The following is a 12,396-nucleotide window of genomic DNA, read 5'->3' on the forward strand; positions in this document are numbered from 1 at the left end:
GAGTCCCTGACGCCTATCCTAACACCCTGGGAATCAGTCAGGGTAGGCCAGGTTATGCTGCAGAAAAAACAACCTTTGAAACCCGGTAGCTTATCATATCGTAGGTTTAGTCCTTCCTCCCTCTTACATCCATCACAGGTTAACTGTGGGCTCTGCTTCATGTTTCCCATTCCAGGAACCAGGCTGGCAGATCACCCACCATTTAACATTCCTGGTAACTGTGGCAGGGAGACAAGAACATGGAAAATCAAGCGCTGGCTTAAAGCTTCCGCCCAGAAGCAACGCCTGTCATTTCTGTTCACAGTTAATTGATCAAAGTGAGTCATATGGGCAAAGATAATGTCAAGAGGGCAGGAAGGTGTCGTTCTAACATACCTCCTGAGGGAGAACTAGAAGTACTTGGTAAGCAGCACTAAAAACTACCACCATCTGCTTCATTCTTCTTAATAGCAATTATTATTATCTGAAATTATGTTTATTCATTTTGAACGTGGTTGTTATCTGATTCTCTACTAGAACCCAAGTGTCAGGTAGGCAAGGACTCAGTCTTTCAAATTCATTGCTGTATCCTTAGTATCTCGACTAGTACCTGAAACAGACCGGATGCTCAATACGTATTTGTTAATTAGTAAAGTGCTATTGAAAATAACAAGAAGGTTCCCATTGAAAAGTTTGGGCCTGCGGATATGGAAAAGAGTAGATGACCTCTTGGGAACCTTTGCAGAACTGTGATTTAACAAAGTCTTTATCCATTTATTTATTAAACTTACTCATTCATGCATTCACTCAATTCTCGGTAAACATAACCCAGTATCTGTAATGTGACAGGCACTGTGCTTAGTGTTGTGAATGGCATGATGAATAAGACATGGATTCTGACCTCAAGGCACTAACAGTCTAGTTAGGGAGACAGACAAGTAAACAAATAAATGCAACACAAAGTGATCAACACCAAAGGAGAAACAACAGATTTTCTTTGAATTATTGAAGAGGTGCTTTGCCCAGCCCTCCCACCCCCTGCACTATATAATAAAGGAACAGATTTAGACCAACTAAATTAGTCCGTCAATCTGGATATTTCTCTCAGGGTTGCAAATCTAACAGTGTTATCCGAATCTTCCATCAGGAGAAAATTGCTAAATTTTCCAGACATGAGCTCATAAACAGTGTCTCATTGGGGGGAAGTGGAGCAGGCGACAGAGAGAATGGGGAAGTGAACAAATTCTCTTGTATTGAGTAAAGCAGAGATTTTTTTAAAAATCCAACATCTGCAGCTTATCACTGGCTAAAAATAAGTGCTGCTTTTCATTATGCCCAGATGTTCTTCCTTACTGGAACCACTACGTAGGAAATACAGTATGGGCAAGGCGTAGAATGGAGGCAATCCGTGAGAAAGACAGCTTGCCTCTAGAGTAAGCAAGTCTTCACTGGAGCCCCAGACCATTCAAGCTGGGAGGGAGAACAGAGCTTATACATAATCCTACTTTTTATTCTCATGAACATGGACTTGAAGACCCAGAAAAGGTTCAGAGGTGCAGGAAAAGAAGCCACATAGTGAAAGAAACAATTTATTCTTTTTGTTTTCTCAGGCTAAATAAGCTGTAATTTTTTCTCTTTTCTTTTAATCAGGAGCAGTCATTTTTCCCCTCCAGGTTTTGAAACAAGCATCCTCAGCTGTAAGAGCAGCAAGTCAATGATGCATGTTTCATTTTATAGATATATTGCAGCACTTGTTAAGGGGACATGTATACAGAGCCCAGTCCTGGGCATTGCTGTTGGCAAAAAAATATTGTCAAGTGAAGTAAGACAGAATCAGGAAACAGAAAACAAAGTGATTCTTGTCATCTTTATTAGTCAGGGCCTAATAAAGATCCTAAGGGCTGAATAGAATACTGGGTTCACCCTATTTCTATATAAATAATTTTTAAAAATTACTAACCTATAGAATGTAAGAAATGTAAGAAAGACAAAATATTTTTTTTTATTTTTGTGGCAATTATTTAAATTTTTGTGACAAATCAAATATCTAATTTTTAAAATCATTATATCAGGTGGTCATGAAAATGTGCCCCTCAGATCTCCTGTTACAGGGAGCAAAGGCAGCTAAGGATCCCAGCTGTTGTCCCCACTGTATCCATATTAATTAATTAGTATGGCTCCTGTATCTGTATTAAGGCTAAGTTTACCCAGTGACAGAGCATAACAGAAATACTAACACAGGCTCACTGGGGCTCCCAGTGGGTGACTTTGGTTTGAGAACTCACATCCACTTGGCTGAACATCTCCTGGAACTGCACTGCTGTCTGAGACCCTTTTTACCCTTTCCTTCCCTCTCTCCTTCAAAGATGCCAGACCTGCATGGCAGTCTGAAACTTCTCCCACATTCTCCACCTCTTTCTTCTTTAATTTTCACAGATGCTTCCCCTCTTGTGTATCTCATCACATCTGCTTTGCAAAGGACTCAAATTAAAACACGCGTATGTATGTGTGTGTGTGCTCTAGCTTCACTGCTGCCCTGAGCACTTATTTTGTTTGCCTACTGGGTAACCCAGACGTAGAAAAAACTGGAAGTAAAGATAATTGCCTTTAATCATACCTAACTCTGAATCCTGGATGCATGAGCTTGAGTGTAATTTAATCTCTATAGTTAGCTCAGAAAAAAATGGAATTTAGTTATTTAAAAAACCTCTAAAAAAAAGCTTTTGCCTTCTTGTCTGTAAGGATATTCATCTGTGTGGATGCTGATAACATAAGCTACAAGAATTGTCACACTTAAATAAGCACATTACCTTATTTGACAGCATTTGTAAATTGTAAACTCTAAGAGTTTTCTTTAAATTTTTTATGCTATTAGGCTAAGGACAAAAACTTAAAAATGAAGTGGCTTTGGAATTGTTGAAGGTGCAGCCTGGTTTCTCCTTCCTGCTTATAGTAAAATGTGAGAGGAAAGAGATAACTGAAGAAGAAGCTGTTAATCAAAAACGAACCAGTGCTTGATAATTTGGGAGGCTCCCTGCCTATCTACATTGCAAAGAATGATAAAATTAGAAAATTCACTGTTGGAAAAACATGCTCTGGAGACATGACCAGCAGTGTGGCTAGACTACCTTTTACTGAAAAGAATATGTGTGTGACTGGTGAATCCAATCAATCATCTCAGCAGAAATCAGGAATAGAGACGAAAAATAGGACTGGGGTGATTCAAAAAGGATCTGTGGAGAATCCTCTTGTCTTCTAATGGTGTGAATCTGGATGACATACACAGGCGACGCATAAGGTTTTTGAGAATGTTACACGAGCCTGGATGCAAAGGGACAGAGATTAGACAAATGTAAAAAGGTTATCAGACTCCAAAAATTCTATAGGCAGGAAACGGACACTGATTTTGATCACTTTGCAGTGAAACCCAGCAGTAGGTAAGCCCAAGTAGACATAAAGATTTTAATCAGCTTTTCAGTCCCTTCTCTTCGTTATAAAATAGCAGACAACCAGATACTTAAGGACAATCTCCAACATATATGAAAGGTCAAAATAATCAAACGAAAAGGAAACTGGAGGAAACTGAAATAATACTCAATAATAGCCAAACTAGGAAAAAGTAAACTATCCCCCGAAAGCACTAAATAACCCCACTAGAATTAGTACCCTGAGAGAGCTAAAAGATTATGTTGCTTTCATGAAATAAAAAACTGGATGTAAGAAAAAAGAAACAATCAGAAAATTTTTAAAAGCACTTGAAATACAAAATCCAATAGTTGAAATTAAAATATCATTTAAAAAGTAGGGAAATAAGATTGAGAACTCTCCCAGAAAACAAGCTAAGAGATAAGAAATTGGAAGTACATGAAAATCAGAGGATCATTCCATGAGGTACAATATCCAATGAATATGACTTTAAAAAGACAAAAGAGTGAGACACAGTGAACAGAGAAAATAGGAAAGAGGAAATTAACAACAGTAACAAAAAAATACAATATAATTTTCCAGTATTGAAAACACAAGTCTCTGGTATATTACGTGTCTAGCACTGAATGGGAAAAAAGGAGCACACACCAACCAAGTCTTTAAGGAATTTCAGATAAAGAGAAGATGTTTAAATTTCCCAACGAAAATGGAAAGTCACATATAAAGGGTCACAAATTCCTAAAGCAGCCATTTTCTTGACAATAACACTGAAAGTTAGGGGACAGAATAGCAATGTTTTTAATATTTTTAATAAAATAATTTCAATCGAGAATTCTCTACCCAGTCAACCTATCAAATCAAATGTGAAAGGAGCAAAAAGAATTTTCTAACATGCAAAGATATAAAAATTTATTTACTCTAACCTGTCCTGAGGAAGGTATTAGGAAAATAATCAGCAATCTAAGGAAGTACACAAAGAAAGAAGAAGGCATTTAATTTTGGCTCTAGGAGACGCAACATCAGAAGCTGATGTAGGGAGGTCCAATGATGATGATACAGAGAAACTGATGGATGACAGGTAGGCAGCAGGGTAACTAGGCCAGATGGGAATGATGGCTTAGAGACTGTTCTGAGGGAAAGAGGGGCCTAATGTTTTAGCCTGTGAAAAATATTAATAGGTGTGTAGAAGACGTGACGGAGCGTTAGCCTCTAGATGAAAGAAAGGTTGTCAAGAGAGGAGATATAATCATATGGCACTGCTCAGTTCAGCAAAGAATATTTGTGTAGTCATTATCATGTAAATTCAGTTATTAATTTAACAAAGACTCGTGATATAGATACTGGGATGTATTGGGGAGAGGAAATAAGAAGTTGTAGAAAAGCTTAGTTTTCCTGTATCATTGCAGACAGTAAAGAACTTTTCTAAAAGAAAAATAATAATCGTGAAATATCAGTATATTATTTAGAAGTATGTGGGTAAATATTAAGGAACGAATCTAGAATTGTTGAAGTTGCAGACTTGGAGACAAATCAAGGTTGACAGGGTAGCAGGAAGATTTCGGGACTATTTGTCTATTTAAACCATGGACATGTATGATCTCTTGAAATTATAAATTAATTAAAACAAAATACCTTGCCCAAATATAAAGTTATCTCCCCTTAATATGTACATAAGAGGCCACGCCACAAGCACATGTTTTAAGATCCGGCATCTTTGAAACTAAAGCTAAGTGTAGGTATTTTCAGTAAAACCCATTGAGTGACATTGAATTCTACCTTTAAGTGACTGGTTTTGTGTGGACATATGCATGTATGTGTAATATTTGACAAATCAAGCTGCAATACCATTAGATCCCTCATAACCTTCAAGGAAAAGCAAAATTCCTTAGGAAATCTCCTGGTACAGCATAATCAACCAACATTTTGCAGGCGAAGGATAAACTTTTATTACTATTGATCCCAGCTATGAAAATCATAAACATCAATATGGTGGATTCACTTCTCTCTCAGACTTGACACAATAGCAGAATAATTCTGTTATTTAAATCAAAATGTAATCATAACTGTGTACTCGGCAAAGCAAACTCAATAAAAAACAAAAATGCTTTAGCAGTAAATAAATTGCAAGAGAAAAATGCCAGGTAGCATTTCCCATCCTTAACTTTTCTCTACAAACATTAACTCTTACTTTTGAAAATTCAACCTATTATGGAAATAATTATATTCATTTATCTGGAGAATTTTTAAATTTTCATATTCCTGAGAAAACTTAGTTTTTGCCTTTTTTTCCCTACTCATGGGCTAGAAATACTTGTCTACTTTATGTATTTATTAACAAAAACTAATGAGCATTAAAAATTTAAAACTAGTTCTTTTTTGTGAACAGATCTGGGCTCTTGATAAAGGAGTATAAATTGATTTATTTATTCAATAAACATTTATGAAGTATCTCCTATGTGTTAGGCATGGCCCTAGGCACTGGGGGCACATCTGTTTATTATGGATGCCCAGCTGTTAGTGTCCAAAGTCTTCTGCAAAATGTCCCTTGGTATGGCTTGTCAGTCCTTGAATTTTGCTAATTTTACAAATATGGGTTAACTGGAATAATAATTCAGGGTTTATCTATAACATAGCATGAGCAAAGCCTATAGAATGGGACCTGTCTCTACACTGCAATAAATAGTGAAAACACCAGTGTGTGTGTGCACCCTGGGTCAGGCTTGGTGATACGCAATTTACGTTACTGCATTTAATCCCAACAATGACCTTCTGAGATAGCTTCTATGACAGTCATTATACAGACACAGAACTGAGGTTATGAAGTTTAACCCTCTTTGTAAGCCCAGGATTTAAATTTTTCCATTCTTTTATCCAAATTTGGTTCACTTCCACTTATCTTTCAAGTCTCATTTCATTTCTCATTTCCTCGGGTATCTCTTCACTCTCTAAAAATTCATTATCACAGCATACACCACTTTTATGACAGTTACCGTTTTGTCTCACTAGCTGTCTATGACTTTCTGAGGGCAAGAACCGTAAACATTCTGTTCACCCCTGTAATTCTTGTGCCTGGCACGTGGGATTGAACAACAAATGTTGAATGAACAGAGAAATGTGCAAATGGACTCAGATCTTGGCAACTCCAAACTGATGCTTCGACCAAACCAGCAAACTCACTTCACTACCCTTCTACTTTGAGTGATGATTTCACATAGTGTGGACTGTTTTCTTGAGAGGTGAATGGAAGTCTGTTAATGTTCCCGTGTGTGTGTGTTGCTGTGCAGGTGTGTATGTGTATGTAGATGATTCTGGCCAAATCTTTCCAGTTTAGTGTCACAGAGGTGAAATTATTGTGGAAGACAAAAAGAAGCCATTTTCCCCCCTAAATGGATTTGGCTTTACTCTAACAGTGTAATGAAAATAACTAAGCTGTCTGTAATCATTTAGCACAATGACAACAGCAAATAATATTTATTTGTAGTTATACTGAAAACATATGTCTACAAACCTGCCCACCCCCCTCCGTTTTACTCCTTCTGTCTCCCTTCTTTTTTCCCTACTCTTTCTGTTTTTTGTTTGTTATCTACCTCTAAGACTAAGGAGTTGTGTGACTTTGGCGAAGGTCACCTCCCTGAGGTGTCTTCATCTTTTAAAAGGGGATAATGCCATCCAGCCCTGAGGTAAGGATTAAATAACCAAATGTATGCCAAGTCCCCAGCTTGTGGTCTCTGAGTCATCTTCCCCATCAATCATCAAGTGTTGATTGAGAATTCATACACACCAGGTGTAGTTCTAGGATCTGGTTTCCTGAAGATGAATGTAAGGTATAGATATTGTCCCTGAGGAATAGCAAATAACCCCAGAAGAGACATATGGTATTTTTCATTTAGTTTTTTTATTTTTGTTTTCCTTTTCTTTTCTTTGGACTTGTCTGGAGAACTACAATCATACAGTAATTCTGATTATAGATAAGTAGGGATCTCTAAAAGAGAGATCTAGCTTTTAACATCAAGATGCTTCCTTAGCCAAATTCTCTTCTCTGTGCAGAATGGCATGAAGTCCTTTTCTCCGAGATACAGAGAAGATACTCCTCTATTGCCAACAGGGGTCCTTGTTCATGGCGGCAGGAGGAAGCAAAATGGAGATGCCTCATGAAACTGTGATGATGAAAACTCTTCTATGGCTCCCCAGTGCTGTCAGAGGCCAAGACCAGGGTTCACCCAAGAGGAGCACTACAAACAGACTAAGTGGTATTCCTGCTGTGTTTCTCAAACACACCGATTGATTCCGCTGTGTACCACAGCATGACAAAGATAGGTTAAGTGGATGGATGTCCTAAAAAAAGACATAGTGACTTGAACTCAAAGACTAGACTGTGGATTTCTTGACTCAAATTGTGAAATTTTTGCATATGAATGCAGTGGGACAAGTTACTTTTTTCCCTCAGGGAGCTGATTCTGTCCCTGAAGACAGAGAAGAAACAGGTATCTTCCAGTCAGCCAATTGAGGTTGAAAATCTTAAGTCAGCTACTTCCTAGCCAAGAGAATGAAGCTAACTCCTTAGGCTATTAAGGCTGTGGTTTTCTTTCCACTTAGTAGTGTCATTAATAATATAGGTTCCAACATCAGACTGGATGAGTTTGAAATCCTAACTCTGCCAGTTATTAACTAGGTAAATATGGCAAGCTATTTAATATTTCTATGTCTGATGTTCTTTATCTTTTAAAATGAGAGTATTAATAGTGCTTAAGTCATAGAATCATGAGGATTAAATAAGTTGATTCATGTAGAGTCACTAGGAAAGTGCCTTGCACATTGTAAACACCCGATAACATGAGCTGTTAATATTGCCAGTAAAATGGAAATGGAAATACAATTTCACACTACTGTCACTAGGACCCAATAAAATTGTGGATGCAAAATTCCTCTTTCAACTTCAAAGTACTAAGTGAATATAAAGCATTGTCACTTCCCTTATTGTTATCTTTACACATCTAAGTAGTTAGAGTATCTCAACAGCTATTATTTCATTATCGCTATCTCCTATAAAATGAGTGGGTTGGTCCCACCATTTCTAATTTCCATTTTAGTTTTGACATTCTCTCATATTCCAGTAGTCAAACAGCAGCTGATTTAAAGAGCACATTTTAAGCATACTCTGAGGTATGGCCTATGATTTCCTATTTGGCTTTAAAAAAAGTCTACTCAACCTAATTACCACCGCTGTTTTGGGGGAGAAACACGTCAAGGTTTAATTAGCTGGTACCATCAGAAAAAGTAGCATTTATGATATGCTGAGAAAATTAGCAGGGCAATAAATAATTCATTTCATCAGTTAGTTATCTTTTATTTCATTTGATTCAGTAAGTTTTGGCTGAACAATCTCTATGTTTATCATGCCTTGACCAAACAGAGGTACCAGAGAGAGAGGGCAATCAACATGGTATGGAAAAAGTAACTACCCTATCTTAATACTACACATGTAAGAAGTCTTTTTAGTCCATTTCTCAATACTCACTTTTGTCCTTTGAATTTCCTTAAGGCTTGTTTTTTGTTCCCCTCTGCAATGCTTTCCAGTGGTATTCCAATATTAAACCTGTGAGAATTAACAAAAGGTTTATAAGGACAGGATGTTCCCTCTTTCTCTATAGTTACAGAAAGACAAAAGACACTACACTAGTTCTGGAAAAGCGGTGGTTTTAAATATTTACAACACATGTTTTACACTCAGTCCATTGTGAAGAGTAATATGAAAGTACCGAATCCTGTTGTTTCTTTCTGCTATTAAAAATGTCCTCAGCAATGCAGCATTGGCATAGGGACAGACAGACCGGTAAATGAACAGAATAGATTTCAGATGTAGACCTATACATATAATGTCAATTGATTGTTGGCAGATTTTCTATGGTAATTCTTTGGAGAGAAGATAGTCAATTTAAAAATGGTGCTAGAATGACTGGATATCCATTTGTAAAAACAAACTGAAACTTGATCCTTACCTCATACCATGTGCAAAAACTAATTCAAAATAGATCCATAATATAAATGTAAGAGCTACCACTACACGAGTTCTAGAAGAAAACATAGGAGAAAATCTTTCTAACCCCGGATTACGAAAAAATTTCTTAGGACAGAAAAATAACGGACCATCAAAAAACAATTTGATAAATCGAACTTCATAAAAATCAAGTACTTTTGCTCTTCAAAAGAAACTGGTAAGATAGTAAAAAGATCAGTGGCTGACTGGATAAACATACTTGGCAAAGATATTTCTGGTAAAGGACTTATACCCAGGATATACAAACATCTCTCAAAACTCAACAATAAGGGGCTGGCCCCGTGGCCGAGTGGTTGGGTTCGCGCGCTCCGCTGCAGGTGGCCCAGTGTTTCGTTGGTTCGAATCCTGGGCGTGGACATGGTACTGCTCATCAAGCCATGCTGAGGCAGCATCCCACATGCCACAACTGGAAGGACCCACAGCGAAGAATATACAACTATGTACCGGGGGGCTTTGGGGAGAAAAAGGAAAAAATAAAATCTTAAAAAAAAAAACTCAACAATAAGAAAACAAATGAACTAATAAAGATATGTGGGTGGCAAATAAGCACATGAAAAGATGGTCAACATCGTTCATCTTTAGAGAGAAGCAAATCAAAACTACAATGAGATACTACTACACACCTGCTAGAACGGCTAGAATTTAAAACAATAACAACAATATTAAGTGGTGGTGAGAATGTGCTCATCTGGAGCTTTCATATATTGCTAGTGGAAGTACAAATGGTGCGGACACCTTGGGAAACAGGTTGGCAATTTCCTATCAAGTTAAGCATACACTTATCATACAATCCCATGACTAGCTATCTCCAAAAAAAGGAAACATGTTCACACATAGCTTTTTACTTAAATTCTTTATTCAAAATAGTCAGAAACTGGAAACAACATAAATGGCTATCAAGTGATGAATAGATGAACAAAGTGTACTATATCATAAAATGGAGTACTACTCAGCAACAAAAGGTAGCAAACCACTAGTACACTCAGCAATATGAGTTAACCCTAAAAGTACTATGGTAAGTGAAAGTAGCGAAACACAAAATATTATATGTTGTATAATTCCATTTATATGAACTCCTAGAAAAGGTAAAACTCTCTTGACAGAAAACAGATCAGCGTTTGCCAGGGGTCAAGGGTTAGGAAAGGGAACTGCTTTCAAAGGAGCATGAAAATTTTGGAAGTGATAGAAATATTCTATATCATGATTGTTGTGGTGGTTACTTTCACATATATATTTGTCAAAACTTACCTATGAGAACATTTTAAACTGGTGAATTTTATTGTATGTAAATTATTCCTCAATAAGCCAACTAACAATTTAAAAATCAGTCTTTGTAAGGGTCACTTGTACAAATGATTTCTATAAAATTTGAAGCTTCATAAAGTTTGTTATTTCCCACAAAATATAGCCCAGAGCCCATAAAAGCCTGAAATTTCCATTGGCTGTCTTAACGCCCTCAGTAAGTAATCATATTTAAATTGGAATATTATGTTTTCTGAAAAGAATAAGTACTTGGGGATTATTTTGTTAAACCAGAGGTAGAGTTAAGCAATTTCCTTCTCCTTTCTCTGGATCTCAGGCGCGTAGTCTTGGACGAATCATAATCCCTGGTTCGTGGCACCCTCTCATTATTTGTCCATGTACTGCCTGCTTTTATTTAGATATATATGTGTCCATCTGTTTTACCATGGGCCCACCATGGATACAGAAACTAGCACCCTGATTATAACTTACATCCACTCATTTGGTCCTCTCCCATTCCAAAGGCCTGCCTCAACCTAACCAATGTGAAGACCACTATCTTAAATCTTGTATTTATCACTCCCTTGCTTTTGAAAGAAGAATCATTTTATTGCATTTATTTGCATTTCCAAAAATGTTGTCTTTGTGTGATTCACGAAAAGAACATTACGGTGTTTGCCATTTTTACAGCTTATTTTGTACTCAATATTATACTACTAAATATAATACACTGTTATGCATTATTGTACTGCCAGGAATTCTTCATATTGTGTACATGTGTAGTTGGTTCAGACTTCATAATATTTCATTATGTTATTGTAGCAAAATGGCCATAAAGAGCACATCCACTTCACCATTCTTATAAATAGCTCCTGAATAAATGCACGAGTTCCTCTTAGATCTGTACCTGGAGGGAAATGACTCGACCCTAGAATATGTGAATGTTTGTAGCTTACAAAATAATGTCAACTCTTTTTCGAAATGGATGCAGCAATTGATGTTCTTGCCAGCAGTTAATGAGATATCTGGTCACTGTACATCCTCTCTAACACTTGGTATTATCAGACTTCTTTACTTTTACATTTAGAATAAGTATTAAATATTATCATCTTGTGGTCTTGATTTCAAAAATACTGTAAATTATTGAAGTGACATTTTTTTTTGCAGATGATATGGTCATCCATATTGAAACCACACAAAAATTTATATAAACAAATTATTAAAATAGTAACAGAGTTAAGCAAGGTGACTGGATTTTGAGATCAATATACAGACGTCAATTTCATATCCAGCAGAAACAAAACAAATAACTCAAAACTTGAATTTTGAAAAGTCATCTGCTATAGTTGGTATAAAATGTGCTTGGAATCAAACCCAGAGAGTCTCACTCCAAAGAGCGCTTTGCGAGAGACCCTGTCTCATCTACAATTGATTATCCATCAAAATAACAAAGTGAAGATATCTTCAGAGAAACAAAAATTGAGGGAATGGACCATTCACAGATTCTTACTGAACAAATCAACAAGTATCAGATACGTACACCAATAAGAAGGAAGTAACGAACTTAGGGCGAAGCAGTAGGACGTAAGATTCAATATGTAGCAAAAAACAAAACAAAACAAAAAACCAACAACCAAAATATTGGTTAACTATATTGAATTGCAGTACATAATAGTAGACTTCATCACAGG

Source organism: Equus asinus, chromosome 12 (assembly GCF_041296235.1).
Source record: "Equus asinus isolate D_3611 breed Donkey chromosome 12, EquAss-T2T_v2, whole genome shotgun sequence".
Lineage (NCBI taxonomy): Eukaryota > Metazoa > Chordata > Mammalia > Perissodactyla > Equidae > Equus > Equus asinus.